This window comes from Sorex fumeus, unplaced genomic scaffold, assembly GCF_029834395.1.
Source record: "Sorex fumeus unplaced genomic scaffold, SorFum_2.1 ptg000109l, whole genome shotgun sequence".
In the NCBI taxonomy this organism is placed as follows: Eukaryota; Metazoa; Chordata; class Mammalia; order Eulipotyphla; family Soricidae; genus Sorex; species Sorex fumeus.
This window is the reverse complement of record NW_026606166.1, coordinates 1,614,883-1,640,612: the sequence shown is the minus strand read 5'-3', so window position 1 is coordinate 1,640,612 and position 25,730 is coordinate 1,614,883. Positions and strand designations below refer to the sequence as shown.

General features: G+C 60.7%; 1 protein-coding gene across 2 annotated transcripts in view; it reads right to left on the bottom strand.

The window, feature by feature from the left end:
* The window catches only part of LOC130042766 (LIM homeobox transcription factor 1-beta), a 71,798-nt gene that overhangs the window by 6,730 nt on the left and 39,338 nt on the right, over positions 1–25,730 (bottom strand). The gene's annotated exons all lie outside the window — the stretch shown is intronic.

The following is a 25,730-nucleotide window of genomic DNA, read 5'->3' as shown; positions in this document are numbered from 1 at the left end:
CCTTCTTCTCTCACCAGCTCTGTGCCCCCAAGCCAGGCCCCCTGGGCTGCCCAGTGCCGGCCCCTGGCTCCGTGCCCTTGGCCTTCTTTGCCTGGCCGTCACCATCGCCCATTTCCCGGCCCCACCGCATGGGCCTCTCCCTGCAGCATTTCCAGGCATGTGCCCTGGGCCAGCCCCTGGTCTTCATCTGGGCTCTGAGCCCACAGCAAGCCAGCGCATGGGGGCACCCGATGCCTACTGTAGAGACAAGGACACTGAGGTGGGTGAGCCAGGCCTCGGCGCAGGAAGGTCGGCTGAGCCCGGCTGCTCCGCCCCTCCGTGGAAAGTGGGTCACCCTCCACGGCGGGAGACAAGTCTGGGGGGGAGGGGGTCCCCCACCTCGGTCCAGCCTGGCCCCGCCTCTGCCCGCACCTACTGACCGCCCCTCCCGCCCTCCTCCTTGTCACGTGCCCGGCTCTGTGGGAACTCGCCTCAACCACACTTTGATGGAAAAATTTATGAAGAATCAAATCATTGCTGCTGGGAGGGAATTAAAACCATTTTTCATTCCCCGCGTCCCCGGGCCACGTCTGCGGGCGCCACCTTGGGAGCGCCGCACACATCCCATCCCTCTTTATGGCCCGCCCGCCATCACGGCACAGATTACAGCTGCAATTCTCCACTAATCGGTTCTGGAACAGACTCGGCCATAAATGCCAGGCCTGCCTCCCTTCCCGGGGCTGCCATCAGCGCCGCCCACGGAGGGCTGGCGGGGCACCGGTGGACAGGGGCCAGGCAGAGCTGTCTGCTGCTTGGACACTGGCCGGGGGCACTCCGGTGGGGCCTTCTCCAGTCACTCTTGCCACCCCTCTCCATTCCCTCCAGCAGGCTCCTATTCATCCTACAACGCCCAACTCGGACACTACCTCCTCTGGGCAGCCTTCCTGGAAACCCCTTCTCGATGTTCCCCTGAGCTTCCTTCTGGTCTCAACTCCTTTCTCTACTATAGAACAGATGCCCCGAGGCCCTGCCACAAAGGGCTGCTGCCAGGCCTCCGTGAGACCTAGCGTGTCACTCGGGGAGGGTCACAAGGGAGTACAAGGGAGTGACAAAGTGTGCTCCTGTGAGCACCTGGCCCTCCGGGGCTTCCCAGGTAGGACCTGCTCCCTCCCTGGCCCTCTGAGTGCAGGTGAATGAAGGTACAGGGGTGGCAGGCCCCCTGCAGGGGCTCCCAGTGGGCGCTGGGATTGGACGCTGGCTCGGAGGACTCCCCCCCACCCCGAATGCAGGAGCCTCACCGGAGGTCCCTGGACCGTGCAGCCACTGCAGCTGGGCCCGGAAAGGAGCCCGGCTTATGGACCTGCTGCTCGGACCCAAGACAGTCCCCACTGTCCCCGCCCCGGTCAGCGCTCTACCCTGGGCACTGGACGTGTCTGGGTCAGCAGGGCAGGGCACAGGGCACGCTGGGGAGAGGCGGGTGACCTGCATTCACAGTTGCCAGCGCAGCCCCAGCACAGGGCCAGGGCCGCCTTTGGAACAGCCGTGCTAATGCCTTGGCAGCAGGGGGTCGATTGCTACTTTCTCCAAACTCATCAACACAATCTATTATTAATACTTCTCCGAAGGCGCTGAGCCGCCATTACAGAGGCAGCGCCAGCCACTCGGGGCCTCATCTGTTATCTAGATTGCAAAAACTCGGGAAATAAAACAAGCCGCGCGCACTTTATAAACGGAATGTGCCATCCGCTGAGCCTCCAAGCATCTCCCCACCCAATAAAACATCGGGGGGGGGGGGGGGGGAATGCATGAAATACTCGCTCCCAATTACGGGGCTGCCTTTGTCTACTTGCTGGGGTGAGAGCTACTAAGGGCATGCATGGGAGGGGCTGGGGGCCAGAAGGGTCCCACTTCCCGCTGCCAGTCCCTCCCACCATGCAGGGCCTGGAACCAGCACCAAGAAGTGAGCTCCTCCAGGGATGATGGGGTGTGAATTCCAGGCCCGGTTCCACCACGTGCTGGTTGGTAGCGAGTCACTGCCTTCCCAAGCCTCAGTTTACTCGTCTGTATAATGGGCTCGGCATCCCCTCCTGCTTCTCTGGGGGATGGGGCTGCAAGTCCAGGGCCTGATGCATCACCAGCAATCTGAGCCTGAGTTTCCCCCCACCCACTCCTCCTGGTGTTGGGGGAGGGCAGGAACGGCCGAGGGGTGCTCTGTGTGTTCCCTTCTAGAAGGCAGACTTCCAGGGGGCGCCACATGACATTTTTCCCCTGAGAAAGGGGTGCTTGCTTCTGCCTGGCAGAGCACCCCCAGCCCGATTCTCTCATCTCTCGTTCACATGATTAAGCCCCGACCGAGTCAGCCTGACGTCACAAAATGCTCCCAGAAACCCACAGGTCAACAGAAGGACACACGGATGCAGAGACAGGACAGCTCAAGGTCACATGCAGCAGCTCAGATATCAGGGAAGACCCCCCACCCCAATGTCACCAAAGTTCTTTCTGCCCCCGGCAGCTCTCCCAGTGCTAAATCTCAAATCTGTCCGTGCACCTTGGGCAGGGTTGCGACAGGCTGAGTTCTCAGGGCTCAGCAGAACCCCAGAAGCTTGGCCAAGCATGTGGGCTTTTCCGAAGCCCTCTGGGGCCCCGTGGTAGGTGAAGCACCAGCCTGCTGGGTGCAGGTCTGGGCATCCCTGGGGCGTGGCCCCCAGGGACCATGACGCCTAAATGTTGGGGTGCCACAGCCAAGACCCGCTCACACTGAAGCCAGGAGTGACCCCTGAGCAGCCACTCCCGGGACCCCTCTGAGGGCCGGTGCTACCCTGAAACCTGTCAACTATGAATCCGACTCCGCCAGGCCTTCACTGGTTTGTCTGCTGAACACTCAATTTGCTAAGCTTGTATGTGAGTAAGCAAAGTTCTCAGAAACTCGCTTTCTCCCTGGGAGCTAGAGACAGTGCATCTGGGGAGGCGTTGGCATGCATGAGGCCAGCCCGGGATGGATTCCCAGTACCACATGTGGCCTCCACCAAGAGCTGCCACGTGTGAGCCCTGAGCACGGAGCCTGGGGTAAGCCCTGAGCACTATCGGGTGTATCCCCCAAACTAACCAACCAAATAATTTTGTTTTTCTGGACCAGGGGGATAGGAATGGCCAACTGAACGCATCAGTTTCTCTTAAACCACTGACACAGGCAGTGTGGATGGTCCTGTTCTCTCCAACAACATCGTCCTCCTGGGTTGTGTTGGGGAGGGAGGGTCACAGCCTCCCCTCCCCCCTTTCATCCCCCATCCTGACGTCCATAGTATATTCACCTGGACTCCTAGCTCTTTCCCACCCCTCCAAGTCCGAGACATCATCCACGTCCTTTTCTCTGAGCCTCAGTGTTCCTCTCTATCCAATGGGGCCACTGGCCCCCGAGCGGGGTTGGGGGGCTCCCCATTGGTGCCCCCTTGCCCGGCGCCCCACCCGGCCCCACGTGCCTCTGTGCTGCTCGGGGAATCCTCAGCGTCCTGCTCACAGCGCTGCATTCCGTTCCCCATTGGCTCCTGTGATGGTTTCCCCAGCCACCTGTCGGGTTTGCACCCCCAGGGTCACCCCATGCTTTCAGGAGGAGTGACAAGTCCGAGTCCCAGCACCGGGCTGGTGCCAGCTTCCCGCTGCCCCTGCTGGCTCCTCGGCACCCAGGGTTCACCTGCCTCAGTGCCATCTTCTCTCCTCTCCCTGCTTTTATTTTTGTTTGGAGGCCACACCGGGTGGTGCTCAGGGCCTACACCTGGCTCTGCGCTCAGGGGTCACTCCTGGCGGGGGTCAACCCGGATGGGCTGTATGCAGGGCAAGCGCCCTCCCTGCTGTGTGATCGCTCCAGCCAAGGGGGAACAGCTCCCCAGCTGGGCTCAGGGGTCCCAGTGGCCATTCCTGGTGAGAGCCGGACGGCTAGACAGGTCAGCCTCAGCCTCGAGGGGCAGCAGTGCCCGGGGTGGGGGCTCCCTGGCCCTCTGAGGCACCTCCCAGTCCTTCTCTTGCTCTTCTCCTTTTGCTGGTTGCTAAACTCTTCTTCATCCTTCTAGACTGGAGCTTTCCAAACGTATTTGCCCTATTGCTTCCTTCTCAGAAAAACCAAACCAAGCCACTTGGTATGGAGAGAAGAGATGAACAGAAGCTTCCAGAAAGAAGACTACAGATGGCCAGTGGGCATATGAGTGCTCTGCCTCCTGTGTCCTTGAGGAAACGCAAGTCAAAACAACGCGACAGCACCTCACTCCAGCGAGACTGGCACACATCAGAGCTGGCACGGGCATGGGAAGAAGGACCCTCATCCACTGCTGATGAAAATGTTGATGGGTTCAACCTTTCTGGAAACAGTTTGGAAAGGTCTCAAAAAAAAAAAAAACAAGAGGCTGGAGTTATAGCACAGAGGGTAGGGCATTTGCCTTGCATGCGGCCGACCCGGGTTCGATTCCCAGCATCCCATATGGTCCCCTGAGCACCTTCAAGAGTAATTCCTGAGTGCATGAGTCAGGAGTAACCCCTGTGCATTGCTGGGTGTGACCCCCCAAAAAAAAACAAGGGATGGAGCAAAGATATTTGCTCTCCTGTGCTCATTCCAGCACTACTTACAAAAACCCCAACCTGGAAACAACTCAAGTGTCCAAGAACATATGACTGGATAAAGGAACTGTGGTACCTACACTCAATGGAATATTACTCAGTCAGAAGGAAAGATAAGACCACACACCAGGAGGAGAAGGACAGATGCCAAATGAGCTCTCATATATGGGATACAAAGAAATACAAAAGAAATACAACACTAGCAGATGACCCAATGTAACAGAACCTAAAAGCTGGTCTAGGAAACAGCTTTCCACAGTAATGAAAATGGGGGAGTAGGAAGGGGGGTTCTGGGGAAGGCTGAGGTGGATCAGGGGTCAGTGCTGGAGGGAAGTTGGCACAGGTGTGGGGGGTGTCCCGTTGGAGTAGTGTATGCACAAGACCCTACCATCAAAAGCGTATAATTCTAAGGCATAGTGACTGGGGCTGGAGCTGTCGTACAGAGGGCAAGACGTTTGCCTGACACAGGTGGGGCTAGGTTTGATCCCTGGCACCCATATGGTCCCCCCAAGCCCCACCAGAAGTGATCCCTGCGTAGGGAGCCAGGAGTGATCCCTGGGCACTGCAAGGTGTGGCCTCCAAACCAAACAGAACAAAGGACGTTACAGTAACTAAAATCAAATCAAGGGGCCGGAGCAATACTACAGGAGGTAGGGTGCTTACCTTTTATGTAGTAGACCTTAGCTCAATCCCTGGCACCCCTGTGCTCCCCAGAGCACTGTCAGTCATGATCCCTAAGTGCAGAGTCAGGAGTGATCCCTGAGCATCGCCTGGTGTGCCCCATTCCCACCATTCTGTGTGTGTGTGTGTGTGTGTGTGTGTGTGTGTGTGTGTTAATTTGGAAAAATGAAACTGGCTCAGAGCCTCCTTGGAATTCTGCCTTCTTTCAGTGGACAAGCAGAAGGCAACCCCAGCTGCACCCCAGGGCCTCCTGGACCTGCCCGCCCCCTCACCCCCCCCGCCCCCCGTGCCATGTCACTTGCTCTGAGAAGCACTGCTCTCACACTGGCTGGAGGGCTGCCTCTTCCATGCAGCCCTCCCCATGCCCACAGGCCCAGGGATTTGTATCTGAGTCCTGCCTGAGCCCCACATGTCACCCATCTCTCCCTGCCCTCAGGAGGACAGTCCCCAACCCCCACATCCTCAGAGATGGTGGTGAGGGTTCCACACTCCCCGCCCCCCGCCGGGCCCCAGGGGCCTTGGTTTTCTTTTCTGTAAAATGGGGGCTCACCTCTCCCTCACTGACGTGGGGAACCTGAGAAATGGTTCCAGGTCGAAGAAGGTCCAGCCCCTGGTCTTGGCAGGTGTGTGCCCACCCGCCCGCCTCCCGCACAACATCCTGGGGCAGCCCTCTTGGCTTCCTCCCCTCCCCCTTGCCAGCACCCCGATGTCCATTGCCTATCCTGTGAAGGAGGGTGGACAGAAGCCTCCTCTGCCTCCCTACAGACCAGGAAGGCTCTAGGGGCCAGCCAGGGCCAAGGTCCCACTGTCTTCTCCCCCCCCCCCCATATAACCTCTGAGGCCAGCTTGGGGAGCTGCAGCCCCTCTCTTCCTGGGGGGATCCACCAGACACCCATAGGGGTTGAGGGGGCTCAGGTCTCAACTAGGAGGTGCAGGACAGAGGGAAGGAGAAGGCAGGCCTGAGTTCCAGGGTCACCCGCACTGTCTGAACCTGAGACCCCGGCCCTCCCGTAGGTGACAGAGTCCTGGGGCAGGTGGAGGCCCAGGGAGGATGGCAGTCGGGGTTGTGGCGCTGCAGGGCCGCCCTCGCCGCCGGCCCGGCTCGCTGACATCTCCCCCACGTGCCTGCCGCGTCCTTATCATTCCGGGCGTAGCTGTTTTTTATTTTGAGACAAAAAGAGGCCTGTTGATGGGGCTCCAACTCAAACCAGCTGCAAACATCTGCTTTGATGCGGCGGCGGCGGCGGCGGGCGGGCCGCAGGCGGGGGCCCGGGGCGCGCGTCAATCACGCGGCTGGAATGCGCGGCGCGGCCGGGCGCTCGGACCCGGGGCCAGCGGCGCGCGCCTGCCCGGGCCTCCCCGTTTCCTGCGGCCGCGCGGGCCCCGCTCCGCCGCCCTTTGATCCGGGCCGGGGGCGCTGCTGGGAGCCCCCGGGCCGGGGCTGAAGGTCACGGGCCGGGCCGGGCAGCGCGGCGCGCAGGCGGGAGCCCGGGGCCGCATTCCGCGCTCGCTCCCACGGTGGCCAGCGCTGCTCGTGGCCCAAGGCCGTGGGGGATGTGGCAAGGGCTGGAAGGGCGCTGAGACGCGGGGCAGGGGTGCCCACCCTGCGGATGAGGGTTGCTGGGCGAGGGCCACGAGGGTGGGGGCTCCCCGCCTCCCCCCTTCCCCACCCCCAGATTCCAGCCAAGGGTGCAGTGGCCTCAGGTTGGGGTCCTGAGCCATCCCCTAGGTCCTGGGTGTTCTGAAGGGAAGGCGGGGCTGGGGAGCCCTAGATCTGGGCCCGGAACCACTGGAAGGAGGGAGCTGCAAGGTGTGTGAGGGCCAAAGGCCAGCGCCCCGATCTCCTCCCCCACTGCCTGCCGAAGCCCTGGGGAGGGGGGTACCCAGCGGAGGTGGGGATACCCCATAGGCATACACCCACCCTGGTGAGGGAGCCTGCCCCTGGGCCTCCCGGATTAGGGGGTGCAGTGCAGAGCCCTCCCTGGGAGTGGACCTCCCTGGTGACAAGGGACAGGCAGGAGAGCCAGGCTGTCCCTCTGAGGGGCTCTGGGCAGGCTTTCTTAACCCTCCGGGTCCTGCTTTCTGGCCCCTCACCAGGTGGGGGGCAAACTGACTCACCTGATCTCAGCCCAGGGGCTGACCCTGAGGGCCCTTCCATTCCTACACACACACCCAGCCACCCTCTCCTGCTGCACCCGCGAGGTCATTCCTACTGGGTTCACTGAAGGTCTCCTGAAGTCCCCTCGAGCCTCGAGTCACCCCATGTGCCCACCCACACCCGCACCGCCCCCCAGCTCACAGGGATCTCAGGAGGGGGGGCGGTGTGGGTGTGGCCTCCCCCCACCTTTGGAGTCCCTGAGAAGCCCAGAACCTTATACTCAGGAGATAAGGGGGTGGCTGGGGCTTGCATATGAGGGAAGACTTCCTGGAGGAGGCAGCTACAGAGCAGAAAAGCAGAAAGGGGGCAACTCCTTGAACTGGGAGGAGTCCAGGGGGCATCTGAGTTCAGAATCTGGGCTCTGCCTGGGGCCAAATCAGCAGAGAACTCTGAGAAACAAAAAAAAAAAAAATTTTTTTTTAAGTAAGATATAAGAAAATGGCTGAGAGACAGTCCATGGGTTTAGTCCGACCCTGGTTTGAATCCCGGCACCACATATTAACAACCCAGCCCCAAATAAAGAAAAACGGAGGCCCCTTTGCAGGGTAGAGACAGTTGGGTGGTGAGGTTGAGGACAGGTGAGGAAGGCGGGGACTGGGCTACAGGCCCTGAATCCCAGGCAAAGAGGGCTGCAATTCAGTTCCCACCCATCCATGTTGAACCCTCCCCCCCACCCCCACACACACACGTGAACACGCTCGGTCATCCATGCACATACGCAGCCCTCCAGGTGTGATGGGCCTCTGGACCATGCACCTACCCACACAAACATGCCCCCAACCCCCGACCCAGCCAGCCAGCCCCTTCCTGGGCACCTTCTCTGTCAAACATGCCAAGCCCGCCTTTACAGTGTCTCCCGGGCCCTGGAGCTTGGCTGGCATGCTTTCGACCCGGGTTGGAGCCCTGACATGCCCTGTGATCCCTCCCCTCACCCCGGACGCCGCCAGAGTGATTTCTGAGCGCAGAGCTGAGTGCTTCCCAACACACAAAAACCAAAACCCAAACCCAGAAACATCCTCTTCAAGCCTTTTGCTCTAAGACTCAAATTACCTCAGCTCCCAGCACAGCCGGGGCCGGTGGGGCTAAAACGCGGGGTATTTCTCTCCAGAGAGCCCCTGAAGACGGGGTTTCCGGGGGAAAGGGGGGCTCAGGAGACATTCAGAGGGCACTGGAGAGTCTCACAGCTCTGACCTCACCGTTCTGACCCCGTGCATTTCCAGCTCCCTCTGTACACAGACCACAATATTTTAATTAGGGTTATAACAACATTGATAAACTTCCTCGGAGCAAGTGTTTTTCTGGAACAAACTCCATTAAGGCAATTTAATTTTTTGATCAATTTTCTTTCTAGTGCAGTTAAATAATTTACAACTTTTCCCATTTTCATTTTTATTTTACTAACATTATTTTCATTGAGATAAATTATTTTCCATAAGGAAATTTCAATAAAGGTTTGCAGGATCCTCAGCTTGGTGCTCCGATTACCCCTGACTGATGAGCGGGCGGACTCGGTTCGTTTGGAGCCAGTGATGCATTTCACTCTCACCCAGGGCCTTCCACTGTTGCGCTGGCAGCATTTACTGCTGGTTAATTTACCATGTCAATTTCCCTCCAGGCTGAGAGGGTGGCGTTCCGTGGTCCCAATGTTCAAACTTCCCCAGTAGCCCACGAAAACACGGACGGGGGTCAAAACCACGTGTGGGTGCCACAGGACGTCACAGGCTAGGTGCTAAGGTGCAGCTTCATCTGCGACCCCATGGACCATGGATTTCGCCGTTTCTTGCCCTTCAGACATTCAAAGCCCTGAACCTCTCTCCTGCTCCCTCTCTCTCTCCTCCTCCATCCTGCTTCTGCCCCTTCATCCCTCCCTCCCCCCGCCCCATCTCTAACTCAAGTCTGAGTGTGTCCAAGTGGTGCTTCATGCATGGGTACCTGGCCAAAAGAGTTCTCAAAAGGAGACGCGACTTCCCCCTCCTCACTTTCAAACCCTATACTTCTCATGATGCAGCCACATGATGCCACTAACTTTGTTGGCCCAGTTTCCGAAGACTCCAGTGCCTAGTCTCTTGCCAAGTGATCTGGAGCATGTCACCCCCTTCTCTCAAAACACATGCAGGAGTACTCCTTCCTGGCAGTACCCCCAGCTGGTGAGTCTGTCCATCCCTGGTCGGCTTGGCACGCCAATCTGTAGCCAGAGTGTGGCTGGCTGGTTTCCGGCCGTGTGCCTGAGTGAAAGTGTCCTGGACTGAGGAGTGGGTGTGGGAGGGGGGTCTTCTGTGGGAGACGGCAGCGGGAGGGCCCTGTCCTAGGGAGCAAGGACCAGCTCCCTGGGTCTCGGGCGCTGGGGTCGGTGCGGGCGGGCGGCAGCTCGGAGCCCCCCTCCCCAGGCTGCCCGTTTAGTGGGTAACTGATCGCCCCGCGCCCCGCCCCAGCCGCCCGCAGCCCGCCCGAGCCGCTTAATCACCGCCGCCCGGCCGCATTAGCATAGTAATGGCCTTTAAATTGAGCCTCTTTGTTTTTTAATTAAGCTCCCAGCAGGTACAGAGAAGAGCGATTATTGAGGAAGCTGCCAGCGCTAATCGCCCGCAGTCATTTGACAATTAAAAAGCGCCCGGCTTTAACCCTTTCCCGGGGCCGAGCAGTGCCGAGCACCAAGTGGGTGCCCAGGGTTTACACACCTTCCCCGTGGCATCCAGGGTCTGGAGGGAGCGTGGCGGGCGCGGCGCTTGCCTTGCCCGTGGCCGACCGGGGTTCGATCTCCGGCATCTCCCCAAGAACCTCTGAGCCCTGCCGAGAATGATTCCTGAGTGCAGGGACAGACTGAACCCCTGAGCACCGCCGGGTGTGGCCCCCAAAACGAACAAGGAAAAGTGGCCTTCCAGGAACCTGCCCACGTTTCCCCTTGGTCGTAGGGACAGACAGACCGGAGGAGGGAATGTCCCCCCCCCCCATTCACAGTAGGAGCAGGGCGCGGGGTGCGGCGACCAGGGTGCCCTGCTTGGAGCCTCTTCGCGTCTGGCAAAACCTGGGGGCCTTCAAGGCTAGGGAGATACCCCCTACCTCTACACGACAGCTCCTCCTTGGAATTCCCTGGGTCTTTCCCTGCCCCCCCCTCCATGGACTGGGCCTTCCTTTGGGGCTGGGGGCGCAGTGATGCTGGGGGAAGAGGGGCAGCGGGCAGAGGAACGGGGTCCGCGCACGCTGGGGGCGAAGCTGCCTGGCTGAACTGGCAGTTTGGAGATGGACTAGAGGGGGAGGGAGCCCCAGCCGGGCCAAACATTTGTGGCTCGACAGGAGGGGAAACCGAGGCAAAGTGCAGAGGAGGCGTGCGGGGGGTGGGAGAGTCTCGGTCCCCGCTAGGGAAATGGGTAGTTTTACAAACCACCACATTTCGCTCGAGGAGGGTGCGCGGTGCGCGCGCAAATGTACAAACGGGATCGGCGGCAGCTGCGCGCCCCCGCCCCCGCACCCAGGTCCCTCTCCAGAGGCAGCCCGGGAAGGGGTCGCACCCGCTGTCCGAGACCCGGGCCGGCCAGGACAGGGGAACCTGCGGCGTCTCCCGTTCTCCGGCTGCTGGGGGAGGTTTGTCCCGCTTTCTCCCTTTTACGCAAACGTTAATGTACACGCTGTGTTCCCCAATACCCCTCCCGGCCGTACCTGGGGGACCCCCACATGCTGCCCCTGCAAGCCCTAATTTACCTGACCGGTGCCGCCAACTAAAAGGATTTTTTTTTTTTTTTGGTCTTAATCTTAAGAGCTCTGAGGAACCGTAGAAACCTGGCAAGCGGGGAGTGGCCTGAGTAATTTCCATTTTCAAAGAACCACTGGGGGTGCGGGAAGGGGTGGAGGGCTCAGCCCAGAGAGACGTGGGGAGCGAAGGGGACCGGGCAGGGGTGACAGGAGACGGACATGCCCAGACTGAGGTGGGGTCTCAAGGAGGATGGGGGTGTGGTGGGGGGGCCGTGAGGAGCCCGGTCACCCAGCCAGCACCGGCTTGGACACGGGTCGGGACCCCCGTTTTGTGGGGGGCAACACCCGCGGTGTTGTGGTGCTGGAGTGGACCCGCTTCCTCGCGCCTGAGAGCTGGCACTGGGCGGGCTCCTTCAGCCGCGTCCAGCCCCCAACACTCTGAAGCTGGGCCTCATGCCCCCCAGGTGGGGGTACCCTGCCTGGATGAGCCCCCACATTCAGTCCTCAGCACTGGGAGCAGGGGCACAGGGAGGGGCCAGAAGCGCTGGTCCAGCGGGCAAGGCATTTGCTTGCCTTGCAGGAGATCCTAATTCCATCCCGACTCCCCTTGTGGTCCGCGAGTCCAGCCAGGAGTCACCCTTGAGTGCAGAGTCAGGAGCAAGCCCTGAGCACTGCTAAACCCGAAACAGGGGGGTGGGGGCAGCTGGGGTCCCGCTTTCTCCCCACGCCAGGCTGACTGGGCCAGCCGGGAGGTCCAGGGCAACTGCGTTCCACAACCTAAAGGCGGCTCCCTCGGGCCAGCAAGTAGAGGGCAGGGGCGCTGTCGACAGGGAGGGCCCTATCCTGCCCCTGGCCACCTCTGGGGAGACCTCCGCTTCTGCTCCGGGCTCCCGGCAGGAGCAGCCTGCGGACCATCCATGTCCTCAACACTCCCCCCCACCCCCGCACACCCCCGCTATCCCTGACCCAGTGTCCCCTCGGGGAGGGCGCCCACCCTCTGGTTCCCTCCTCCCCCAGGAAGAAGTCCGCTGAGCCCGGGGCTCTGCAGGCAGTGAGGGGTTAACCGCCCGCCCAGCCCCCCTATCAGCCGGCATCTCCCCAGCAGACGGACAGACGAGGCAGCTGTCCAAACAGGCCTGTGTACCTGGCCGGCTGTTTGCTCTGCCCTCCCCCACGCTGCCACAGTCGCCCCGTCTCCCAGCGCTCCTGGTGGGGACGCGCCCTCCACCGGCTCCTCCCAGTCCCGCAGCCCGGAAGATTCCTCCGTGCTCCTTGCTGAGCCCAGGAATGTCCTTGCTCAGGGCTCTGGCTTGGAGGAGGACAGGGGCGGGCGGGGGGGGGGGGGGCAGACATCTCAGGATTCTGTGATGGTGCCAGTGGACCAGCCCAGTGGACCGCTAGCACCAGGCCGGGGGAGGCTCAGGGAGCACAGAGCTCGCCCCCCAGTGCCAGGTGCCCATGGGGGTCCGGGGTCAGCACCTCCTACCATCCCTCAGGCTCCCTGGGCGGCTTTCCAGAATCTGGAAGTGACCTTCGCAGACTAGTGTCCACACTCTGCCTCTTCCTCTAACTCTACCTCCCTGATGTCACTGTCTCTTCCCTCTACACCAGTACCACACTTCACCAGAGCTGGCTACCAGCAGGGTCTCACCCTCATCCTTCACTTCCTCTGTTGGCGGCTCCTCCCCCAGACACAGGGCAACCCTCCCCCTACTCCCACTGTAGTGAAGGGGCCCCTCTCTGACCTGGGCTCCCACCATCCCAGTCCCCGCTGCTGTCTGCCTGGCTCTGTGTCTGAGCCAAGATGGACCCACTATACAGAGGAGAAGACTGAGGTTTAGAGTGGCATGTACCGGGGGCCACATGTTTCAGGATGCCAAGTTGTCACAGAGCCGGGGGAAGGGTCTTGGGGACTTGGTCACAGACATAAGAGCCTCTGGTGGGTCCTCAGAGGGCTGAGTTGCAGGGCCAAGCCAGGACTGACACTTCTGCTGTGTCCTGCCCAGGAGGGGGTCAGGGGAGCCCTTCCAGCTGCCAGGGCAACACTGCTGCCGGGTCCTGCTCAGCTCAGAGGAACCCACTCGTGACACCTTCGGGCACGTGCTGGGCCTGGCGGGGGACGGGAGGCCCCTCTCAAGTCACGGATTGTAAATTCCTGGGCCCCGGTTTTTCCATCCCTAACAACCTCCCCCCGGGACCGCAGCGCCTGTCCCTTCGAAGCCAATTTAAATGAGGGGTCCCAGACCCCGGTGTAAAGCATTCCAGACCACGGAGAGGGGCAACTATTGTTTCTCCGGGAAGAAATAAAATAAAATAAAATCGACCGGGCCCCGGCAGCATCTAATCACTCTCACATGTGTGGCGCCCGGGACAGCCCTCGGGCACACGCCCCGCTTCTCCCCAGGGTCTATGCGACCTCCCAACCCGGAACTCCAGTGGAAGAAACTGAGGCCGGGGTGGGGTGGGGGCTCCATACCACATCCGACTCATCTCGGTCCCCCCTCCCACCCCGTCCCATTTCCTGCCAGACCAGGCTCTCATTCCATTGCCCCAATAACGACATGCTGACAGAGAGGCCCTCTCTCCACCAGGGGGTCAGGGGGCGCCTGGTTCAAGGTCAGTGGCCCTTGAGTGGCCTTGGCCGTGCCACCATCTGCAGTGGTGATGGCCGTTGGGGCTCTAGAAACGTGCCCCCAAGGCCTCTGGGGCTGGAGTTGGCCGCCCTGAGGAGGGCCCGTCCCCACAGCCCTGGCCGGGGCAGGTCCCCAGGGGCCTCAGGAAGCAGAGAACATCCAAGCTGGTTTTTAATAACAAAGATGAATGTATCTGGACTGCGACTTGGGGAGGAGGGAGGATTCCGAGGTGGCCCCCAGGCTCCCCCTGGACTCTCTGTTAGGGTTGGGGGGCAGGACTGGAGGCCGGGGCCAGTGGCCTCTGGGGGCGGCCGCCGGGGGGCCCAGGCCGCAGGGGGGCCTGGCGTGAGCTGGCTCCGCGCGGCCCTCACTCTCTCGTAAGCCACAGGATATTGCACTGCCTTTGTGTGCCTGGTGACCCAGCTGCCGGTTATTGAAAAATTCCACCGCGCAGCGCAGGGCAGGCCGGCTGACCCCTCATCCCGGGACGCGCCTATCTTTCAAAAGATACGGGATTAGAGCGGCAGCCCCGACCCGGAGCAAAGCCCCGTCTGGGGCGTCTGTGTTTTCCCGGCCCCTTGGGATGCTAGCGAGAGTGGGCTCTTGGCACGGGGTTTAATTAGTTGGAATCAGCCCGCGATTACGGCGGCGACTATTTACACAGCCACTCGGCAGTCTGAGCCCCGCTCACTCGGAACAAAAATGGGACCGCTCAGCCCCGCTGACCTGGCCAGGGGCCCCAGCTGAGCCCGGACCCAGCTGCCAGGGGGAGAATGCAGAGGGCCGGCCAGACCTTCAGTAGGAGTACCCCATTTAGCCCGCATTTGTGGGTTTTTGCAACACAAAGCATCAATGTGGGACTTTTAAAAAAAATAATACAGCATCTCGAGAAATTCATGGTCCATTTCTGAGTGGGGTTCCTAGCCTCCAGCTCGTGGCTTGAAGGCCGAGACAGGAGAGAGGGTGGGGGCATGGAGGGGTTACAGTGGGATGACTCTTGCTCATGGCACGGGGGAGATGGGTGCTGCAGGCTGGGTGAGTTTGGAGGTGCCTGATTTAGGGCTTCCCTGGCTCCACTCTGCCCCTTAGTTGTGAGTCTGTCCGTCTGTCCACGAGCGAGCAGCCAATCTCGGCTGTAGCAGCCAGCCAGGCGGAGAGGAGGCAACTCTGGGGCCTGCCCCCGGTCCTGTCCATGGGCCGCCTATCCCTGGATGTGCACCATGGACACCCCCATGCCTCCTACCTCCGTGCCCCAGGCCGCTGGTTTCCATCTAGCCGCTGCCTGCAGGGGCGGCCACTCCAGGCAGCCGCTGGCCCTGGGAAACGTATCCCCGCACTTGGCTTTTACAAACGCCTCCATATGCCCCCAAAGGGTGTCACTCACCAAAAGAAGCCACTGGGGACGATTTTGCTTTTAGAACCAATGGGGAGACGACACCGAGGAGGCCTGAGCGTGCTTTGCAGCAGGTATCCGAGGCAGCGACCCGTTCCCCCCCCCAGGGGCTCCTAGGTGTGGGGCATCCTGCAATAGCAAGGGCTGAGGCTGCTGATGGGACCTGCGGAGGGTCCGGCTGGGCGTTCTGAGCATTTCTGCACCCTTGAACAGGCGCCTCTTGGCTCTGCGCCCTCTGGCTGGCAGGAGAGCTGTTCCAGACCGCGGGGGGGGGGACCCCCCCGGACGCACCCCCGATCCCGACAGCCGCTCCCGGATGCTCCAGTGCACACCCAAAGCGCCCTTGCTCAGGAGGGTGCAGGGACAGCTGGCGGGCACTGCTCCTTGTGTACACGAACCATCACTGTCACTTCATACGTACACATACATGCAGGTGTGTGATGGAGTCTGCCCCATGCCCAGGGCTGCTCCATGGGCCACGGTCCTGCTGCCAGCCCTCTGGGAGATGAAGGGAGACTGTGCCCCTGGGGAGGCCAGCCAGGCCCAGGGCTGCCAGGCTGGGGGTCTGGCCTGCCCCACTCGCAGGAGTCCCTGGAAGGGTCCGTCCATCTACCTCTCCCCACCATGGTTGAGGACTGCTGGGGGTAACCCTGAGGGCAGGGGCGGGAGCAGGAGAACTGCCCAGGACCTGAGGTCTGCCTCCTTTGACACAGGTGCCCTGGCCCAGCACTGGCCGCTAAGCTTGGCAGCGAGGGATGGGCACTGCCACACTCTCACGGGGACCAGGGCACTGCCGGACACTCGGGACAGTCATGTGGGGACAGACACTGAGGTCCACACAGGGGCCTGGAGAGACAGCAATGCAAGCACACAGCCGCAAACATCTGCACGCACACCCACTGTGAACATACATGTGCACACGCGCATGGACGCACACTCGCGTGTAAGCACACACAACCCCACAGGTGCGCATGTGCACACACAAACACATATGCACACAGACACAATGTGGGCCTGAATCAAACTTCTTTTCGGAAGAAATGTCTAGAAGGTTTGGGGATCTGTTTTGCTTTGTTTGGGGGCCACTCGCAGCAGAGCTCAGGGCTGACTCCTGGCTCTGTTGCACAGGGGACACTCCTGGTGGGGCTCAGGGGATTGCTTGGGGTGCCGGGGACTGAAGCAGGTCAAGCGAGCACCCTGCCCGCTGGACTATCACTCCGACCCAGAAGGTTTGGTTTGACTGAAGGTGGTGACTGGCTGAGTGTGAGCGGTTGTGCGGGGAGGCCCAGGCAGACTGGGAGTGCCCAGGCCCTGCACCCAGCTAACCCCCTCCCCACCCTCCAGTCCCATCATTGGTCTCTGCCCTTGGGCTCAGCACGGCTCTAGGTCTCCTCTCCTCCCCTCTCAAACCCTGGACCTGGCCCTGCCCCTCCGTGCTGCCAATTCTGCCCATTCCCCATCTCCACCCACCCAGCCACGCTCTTCCCCTCCCCCACCTTCATGCTCCCCCAGGCCAGGCGGGCAGCTGTAGCCTGGAGAACCTCAGGGAGGGAGCTCCAACCCCCAGAGTCTCGGCCTCCCTTCTCAACAGTGAATTTCTCTGAATGCTTCTTACACACAGAAAGCATCGAAGGGGGTTGCTTTGTTCTTTATTTTCTTAATTTTGTTGGGGGGGGCTGGGGCCACACCCAGCGATGCTCAGGGCTTATTCCTGTCTCTGACTTGATTGCTTCTGGCAGGCTCTGGGGACCACATGGGATGCTGGGGATCCAGGCAGGGCAAGAACCCTACCCGCTGTGCTATTGCTCTGACCCTGTTTAAAATATAGTTCTGTTTTGGGATCACACCCAGCTGTTCTCAGGACTTACTTCTAGCGCTGCATTCAGGGATGACACTGGGTACGGGGTTCAGGGCACCATACGGGGTGCCCAGGGTTAGCGTGTGCAAGGCAAATGCTCTACCTACTGTATTATCCTCCTGGCCCCAAGTCACATTCATTTATTTTGGTGCAGGGGCCATACCCAGTGATGCTCAGTGGTTATTCCTGGCTCATGTGTCAGGAATGACTCCTGGTGGTGCTTGGGGACAATATGAGATTCTGGGGACCAAAAACCCTACCTGCTGTCCTTCCCTCCAGCCTTTTTTTTTTTTTTGAGCGGGGAGGCAGTTCTGAGGATTGAACCCAGGTCTTAGGCATGAATGCAGGACTCCAACAGCAGATCCTGGCTCCCACCCTTTCTGCCACCTCCTGGGCTGTGGAAATGCAAATACTTTGCCCCCATGAGCTGAAGGAACAGTTGGGGGGGGGTCTGCTCCCTGCTGCTGTATCCATCTGTGCTGAGCACTGGAGGGTTCTGGGGGATCAGTGTGTATGTGGGGTGCTGGACGACACGGAATTGTCTCAGCTTTGTCACCTGCTCCATGGACCCATGGGAGGGTTGCAATGCCTGGTGGGCTCAGGAGATGCCAAGAGGCGGGGACAGTGCTCAGGAAGTGATGGCAAGGCGCCCTGAGACTGAGGTCCCTGGAGAAGCTTGGCACACAAGCACATGCACGCACACACATATGTGCATACATGCACACGCGTGCACACACGTATGCACACATGCACACACATGCACACACATGCACACACATGCGCGCACACATGCATACACAAACATGCCCAGTCACATGCATGTGCGCGCACATGTACACACACAAATACATGCACACACAGACACAAACACATGCATGCACGTATGCCTGCTGGATCCTGGGGCTGTATTTATCTATTCCTCCACTTGTTCCCGTGACCTGCTACTATCCACAGAGCAGCTAATCTGTGTCCGACCCTGCTCAGTGCTCAGGGGCCACTTGGGGGCCACTGCTGCCTCTATGGTTGGGGGCCAGCTCCTGGCTCTGTGCTTGGCGCTGGGATGTAAACCTTTGTCAGGGCCGCAATGGGAGTGCCTGGGTCTCCTCCCCGTCCCCTCACCCGGGGCTGCTCACACAAGTCCTCCTCGGCCCCAGGCCACCGTCATTGTTCCCCGGGAAATGATGGTGCACGTGCTCTTGTCTCTGAGCAGCTTCTCCAGCTGCTCCCCAATACCCCCTCCCCAGGACTCTGAAGCCAAAAGCCCTGGAGCCCCCAGCTCTGCAGCAAAGCCCCTCTGTCCGGCCCCCTCACCCCGCCTCCCCGGGCCCAGCCCTGAGGCACGGCCCGCTGTGATCCATGCCGGGTCCGACACGAGGGCACATGTGCACCAAGATCTATGGGCTGGGATGTCCGCTGGTGCTTTGTGTCAGCCGCAGGGACGTGCTGGCAGTGGCCCAGAGAGCGGTCGGGGGCAGCGAGGAGGGGCTCATAAATCAAAGCTCACCCAGTCCCCGGGCCGCTCCTGGTGGGGGGCGCCCCCTGGGGGGCCCATGTGGGCAGGTGTCCTTAGCATTGCTCCCGCGAAGGACCGCTGGCAGTGCCCAGGAGGGCTGGCGAGCGGGTGGGCGCACCGGTAGAGCTAGCCATTCTGGGGCTGAAGATGACCTCGTTTTGCTTGACTTAAAGCTGCTTCGTCTGAAATTTTTTCAGACCTCGGAGCACTTCCAAGCGTACAGAGCCCGGAGGGGCCCCAAAGCGCGAAGTCGCAATGACTCAGGATATCAGAAGGGAAAGAAAGGACTGGAAGGGAGGGAAGAGGGAGAGAGAAGGAGCCGGAGCCATCGGATGGCACATAGCACGCCCCCCACCACAGGTTTTACCCTCAGCATCCTAGATGGTACCCCCAAGCCTGCCAGAAGCAATCCCTGGGTGCAGAGCCTGGAGTAACTCCTGAGCATGGCTGGGCGCGGTCCCAACACCAGAAATTTAAAAAAAAAAGAAAAGAAAAGAAAAAGAGAAAGGAAAAGCAATGCCCCCAGCCAATGTGTCGCTCTCTGCACCCCCCACGCTGAGCTCCTCTGGACCGGATCCGTGGAGGTGGCACTGCTCGGGTCCCTGGGCCTGAAAAGGGCCTGGTCCCCACTCCTCGGTCCGCGGATAGCCCGGAGAGCACTTCCGTGAGCGCTGGTCCTGTCCCTGTGGCCTGGCCATGTCCACACCTGCTGGGCCTTCTGGGGGCTGACTGTCCCCTCTGTCCTCTGCCTGACTCTTGGGGACGGACACCAAACGTCACCCCGTCAGGAGTGTCCCCACTTGGCACAAGCTGGGGCTGGCAGGCCCACCCCGTCAGCAGCCCACGTGGGGACTGGGCAGGGGTGCGAGTGAGAGCATTTCTCGCCCTCTTCCTCATGCTTTCTTTGGGGTCCCCCACCCCATTTCTCTCTCTCTCTCTAGACAGGGATGGGCAGCTCAGCATCACTCAGCCCTGCTTCCTGGTCTGGCTCTGCTCCCTTCAACGCACCCTTGCCTTGGGAATGCGGGCTGGACGTCCTCTCCACTCTGTGCCTCTGCTGCCCCTCCAGGGGCCCAGAACCCTCCTATGTCCACCCTCGTGCCTGGCGCCCTGGAGGTGGGGACCCAGAAGCCTCCTGTGTCCGCCCTCACCCCTGGAGCCCCTGCAGGTGGGGGTCCAGAAGCCCAGGGCTCCCTGAAGGCTGCCCCACTAGACAGGGCCACTGAGGACAGTCCCATCCATCCATCCGTCCATCCATCCAGGGCACAGCACCTCTCCAGCTTTGGTGTCAACCCTGCATTAACCCTGGAGACAATGGTGCAGCCCTCAGGGAGGGTCCTGGCCTCCTTCCTGGGGGTGAGAAGGTGGGGGGCAGGGGACACAGCTGAGAAGCCCTGGGCTGGCACAGGCGGGCCCTGCAGGGAAGCGGCTACCGAGGGCTGGCGGGGGGCAGCTGGTGCCTGCTCGTTCAAAGGCCGCGATTCTCCACGCTGGTGGGTGGTGGCCACGGGGGTTGTCAGGAAGCCCCCCCTCCCCCCACGCCCGCAGCTCCTTCCTGAACACACACAGCCCAGGGAAGAGGGCTGGGGGGAGGGACTCAGGGCTTGGAGACTCGCATGGGGAGCCGTGGCGGGTGGGGGCCTTTGTCTCTGTGCAAAAGAGCCCCCCCTCCGGCCCCCTCCAGACAGCCACTGGCCCTTTCCCGGCACTCAGCAAATACTCCGCACTGAGCTGAGGCAATAAATAGTGCCGGGAAGGAGCGGGACCTCACTGGCCACCAGAGCCAGGAGGGCGGTGAGCACGGCTGCGGAATGTCACCACACAGCTGGCGGTCCCGCCCCCGCCCACCCCAGTTCCGAGGGGCGCCCCCACAATGGGCCCTGCCGCTCCTCCCCCCAGGCCAGGCTGGGGGGGCAGTGGGCAGTGGGGGTCGCGGAGCCTGGGGAATCCTGGTGAGAAGGACCGCAGGAGGGGTGACCCCAGGTCCACAGGTGCAGGAGGCCACAGCCAGAGTGGGGGAGGGGGGTTGGAAAGGTCTTGCCCAGTGCAACTATTGGTGAAGACCTCCCTCCCCCCCCCCATGTGGCCACCCCCTGCTGGGGGCCTGCTGGGGCTTATTCGAGTTCCCAAAACAAAGGACATGAAGCTGGAGGCTGAGGGTGGCATCCAACAGGGGCACTGTCCCGTCCATGGCACCTCGGCCTGGCCCAGAGGAGGTGGCAGCTGTCCCCTGCTCAGGGACACAGTGGGGGTCACCCATCTCCCTGTGCCCCAGACTGAACCTCGTCTCCTGAGTTAACAGGGGAGAATAAACAAGACTCCCGGGTGAAGCGCCTCTGCTTGCTGCCATGGAAACGCACAGTGCAGGAGGTCGGGGAAGATACGCCCCCTGTTACAGATGTGCGACCCCTCGCCCCAGTCCTGAGCCAGCTATGGGCGGGTGGCAGGACAGACCCCCGGCCCCCAGGTAGAGGCTGGGGCAGGCTCTGCGGGCAGGCGCGGAAACACAGGCAGATGCAGCCACCTCCCACCAACCCCGGCTAAAAATAGCCCTGTGCTGGGAGCCGGCTGCCAGGCGGGGATTCCCCAGACATGCTGGCCCACTGCCCCTGCGCCGTGGGGGGCCCACTGGGGTGGAGCCCACTTCCCAGACAGGGAAACTGAGGCAGAGAGTGGCACATGAGGCCTGGAGCGCTCTCTTGGAAAAGGCCCTCTGGGCTCAGAGCCAGCCAGGGCCTGGTGGGCGTGTGGCAGTTGGAGTGGCCTGCTTAATGACCCTGCTTGCGCCCACTCACTCTGGGCCCTGTTCTACCTGGCCTGGGTGCGAGTCTCACCTCACAAGGGAGGAAGGTGGGCCAGAGCCATAGTGCAAGGGCGTTTGCCTCGCACATGGCCCAGGATTTGATCCCCGGCATCCTATAGGGTCCCTGGAGCACCACCAGGAGTGATTCCTGAATGTAGAGCCAGCAGTAGCCCCTAAGCACTGTTGGGTGTGACCCAAAACACAAACATACGGGGCTGGAGCAATAGCACAGCGGGTAGGGTATTTGCCTTGCACGCGGCCGACCCGGGTTCGAATCCCAGCATCCCATATGGTCCCCTGAGCACCGCCAGGGGTAATTCCTGAGTGCAGAGTCAGGAGTAACCTCTGAGCATCGCCGGGTGTGATCCAAAAAGCAGAACAACAACAACAAAAAAACACAAACACACAAAATAAAGGCGGGGAGAAGGGCAGGGTGATAGCACAGCAGATAGGGCATTTAGCTCAAACACAGTAAACCCCAGCTCCATCCTCAGCACCATATATGGTCCCCTGAGCGGTGCCAGGGGTCACTTCTGAGCACAGAGCCTGGAGTAGCCCCAGAGCACCGCTGGGTGTGGTCCCAACCGCCATCCCCCCAAAGATAAAGGATTATTATCCCCACTTTACAGATGACACAACTGAAGCTCACGGACGCACCAACCTCCAGGTCATGCAAGCCGTAGAAAATGACAGGGCCAAGATTTGAACCCAGGTCTCTTGAGACCAGCAAGGTGCAGAGAAGGGCATTCACTTGCTGCAGGCCACACAGCAACAGTCAGGATTCGAACCCGTGGGCCCTCGGGCTCCTGGGTGAGCCAGCATCTGGGTGCTCTTCCCCAACACCTTCTGGCACCGGCCAGTTCATTCTTCCCGCTTGGTTGCCCCGCCCCCAGCCAGCCTCTTCGGTCTGGCCACGCCGAGGACACCAGCCTCCCCGCCTGGCCCCTTGTGGCACAGCCTCTCCCAGAGGAAGACGAGGCCAGGGCCTGAGGCTGCCCCGTCTAGACGCTTTTCGAAACTCGGCAGTGGTGGCCACGCTCAAGGGCCTGGCCTGGCGGGGCGGCAACAATGAGCCCTCTGTGCCCAGTGTGGGGCCTGCTCCAACAGGCCGCCCACCGGCTCCCAGCCCAGCCCCAGCCCCACACACTTCCGCCCGGACTCCACAGGCCTGTGTGCCCACCCTGAGCAGGGGCCCATGCCCCAGGGCCTGGGCGTGGGAGTCGCACGGGGCCAGGCCAGGCAACTGGTTCTGCAGAATTCCCAGGTCTCGGCTCCCAGGGCTGGCGGCCAGGCGGTCTCCAGAGGCCGGGACCGGGATGGATGCCACACATGAGCGGGGACCCTTGGGTCCCGCACCACTCCCTCGCACGGGGACGGCCCTGGCAAGACTCACTAGGGCTTCTAGATGCGTCTCCTGGGCAGGGAGAGTGATGATGACGACGAAGATAACACCTCTGGAGCAGTGGGCTGGCATGGGCCGAGCACTGGAGCCTGGCCTGAGCGTGGGCCGGTGTTCCCGGTCGGCACAGCTTCAAGGTGCTGCGTTAACCCCCTCGGTCTGGATGAGAAGAGGCAGCTTGGAAGCGGCGTGCCTCGGGATTCCTCCACCGTGCAGGGTGCTGGTGGGACGCGTCTGCCACCCTGGAGGTGCCCGGGCTGCCCCGGTGGGTCTGGAGCTGAGAGCAGGACCCGTTCCGGCGCCATCCACCCCCACAATCCCCGCATTGTTGATTCATGAGGTCATTTCCCTGGAAGCACCGGCTGGAGAGAGGGTGGGGAGATGAGTGTTGGGAGAGGCTGGGGGCTGGCGGGGGGCGGGGGGGCTTCAGACCTCCCCAGGCGGGGGCAAAGGTCGCACAGGCCAGGTGTCCTTCCTCCCGGCTTCGGGCCACACCTTGAGTGGACACTGGGTGGCAGAAGGGGGGGCAACGCACCCCTGCTATCTCCCAAGGCCTGGCATTCCTGGCCCAGGAGGGGCAGACAGAGCCCCGGGCTCCCGCTGGCCCAGCTGAGCTGGGTAGTTAGGGCGGGAGGGAGGGGGGCTCCCTGGTCGATGGCCCCAGGGCTGGACCATTCAATCTGCTCCCCTGTCCTCTGCACAGACAGTAACCATGTGTCGTGGCTCAGCTTCGGCGCCCCCACATGCCAGTCCTGTCCCCAGAGAGGTCTGCCTGCCTCTGGCCCTGCCTGGCTGCCCTCCTTGATGGTCTGCCCCGCCCTAGAAACTTTCCTGTCAGGGGTCGGCACTGCCCTCAGAAATTGTCCTGTGGGGGTGTCCTGTGAGGGTGTCCCATAAGGGGGTCCTGTGCGGGATCTGCACTGCCCTCAGACAGTGTCCTGTGAGAGGCCCATACTGCCCTCAGTCACTGCCCTCTGAGGGGTTCTGTGAGGGTGTCCTGTAAGGGGAGGTCCTGTGAGGGGGCCACAGTGCCCTCAGACATGGTCCTGTATGGAGGGTCTGTGAAGGGGTCATGGGAGGGGTTCACATACCCTTAAACATCATCCTGTGAGGAGCCCACACTGTCCTCAGTCATCGTCCTATGAGATGTCTTATGAGGGAGTTCTGTGTGGAGCCTGCACTATCCTCAGACATTGTCTGGTGGGGGTGTCCTAGGAGGGGTTTGCGCTGCCTCAGACATCATAACTGGGGGGATGTCCTGTGAGGGGTCCACACTGCCCTCAGATATTGTTTTGTGGGGGGTGTCCTGTGAGGGTGTCCTATAAGAGGGTCCTGTGAGGAGTCTGCACTGCCCTCAGACATCGTCCTGCCGGGGTGTCTTGTGAGGGACTCCTCTGAGGGGTCTGCTCTGCCCTCAGACATTGTTCTGTGGGGGGTGTCCTGTGAGGGTGTCTGGTAGAGGGTCCTGTGAGGGGTCTGCACTGCCCTCAGGCATCATTATCCTATGTGAGGACATTTCCCATCCTTCCTCCCCAAGTCTACCTCTTTTCCATTCAAAATCTACGCGTAGTTGTTGCTTCTTCAGGGACACCTTCCATTAGGCCCTCAAAAGAGCTCCTGCCTCGATCCCCTCAGCTGAGATGTGTCTCTCTCATAGCATCTACCACACGCCTGTCCTCTGTCATACTCTGTCCTCAGTTCAGTCAGGGAACCACAGCTGATGTAATCTGTAGCTGGTGCTACAGCCCACAGCAGGCACTAAGGAAACACTAGTTAGTGAAAGGAAGGGAAGGAAAAATAGATATCAATTTACCAGAGATGGGCCAAAGGGTTCACACATGCCTGGCAAACGCAAATTCTGGCCTGTGGTATTCCAAGCCCTGCCATAGTGCTTACTGTGCTCCAGAATCAAGAACAAATGTTTCATAATATTGCCTCCATTAACCCTCACTGTAACCTGTGCAGTTGGGTGTTGTTATCACCCATTACATATGAGAAAACGGGACCAGACAGAACAGATAGTGAGGCCCTTGCTTTGCATACAGCTAATCTGGGTTTGATCCCTGGCACCCATGTAATCCCCTGAGTGCAGCTAGGAGTGATCCTAGAGCACAAAGATGGGAGAAAGCTCTGAATACTGAGAATCAAACCAAACCAACCTAAAAAATCAACCAAAGAAAAACAGGTCAGAAAACAGGCACAGAGAGGTTAAGTGACTCAGCCAAATTCTTAGTGCAACTAAGCTGGGGTCTGATGTAGGCCATCAGGCCCCAAATTCATGGCCATACTGTTTACAGTGGCTTCAGAAATCACTTCCTGGGCAGTTGTGAGAATCCTAGACTAACCACAGAAGGCTTGTGTTTTCTTCACCTCATCAGATAACCTTTAAAGCCAGTGCATAGACCCATAAGCCGGACTACCTCTGAGGGCAAGTAGACAAGCCCTCATAGGACATCTCTGGGGCCAGTGAAGACAACTCCTCAAAGGACATCTCTGAGGCCGGTGTGGACAATTACTTACAGAACCACTCCCAAAGCCCGTATAGACAACCCCTCACAGCACCATGAGGCCAGTGTAGATAACTCCTCACAGAACCACCTCTGAGACAACCCCTCAGAGGACCAATTCTGAGTCCCGTATAGACAACCCTTCACAGAACCATTTCTGAGGCCAGTGTAGACAACCCCTCACAGAACCACCTCTGAGGCCAGTGTAGACAACCCCTCATGAACGTGTAGACAATCTCTCTCAGGACATTTGTGAGGCCAGTGTATAGGATCTCTCCCAGGGCATCTTTGAGGCCGGGTGGCAGCCGAGAGAGTGAGCAGGGTCCCTGTCCCGGCCTGATTGTGGAGGAGACTGGATGGGCCCGAGTCGGCCCTGCTGGGTGAGGGGGGAGCGAGCGCCTGCGGCCCGCCCAGCCCTGCCCAGCTGGGCCACAGAGGGCCTCCCGGGGCCAGCGTGAAATCGCTATTCTCTGCTGCGGGGCGGCTGCGGGAGGAAGCCTTCTGGGCC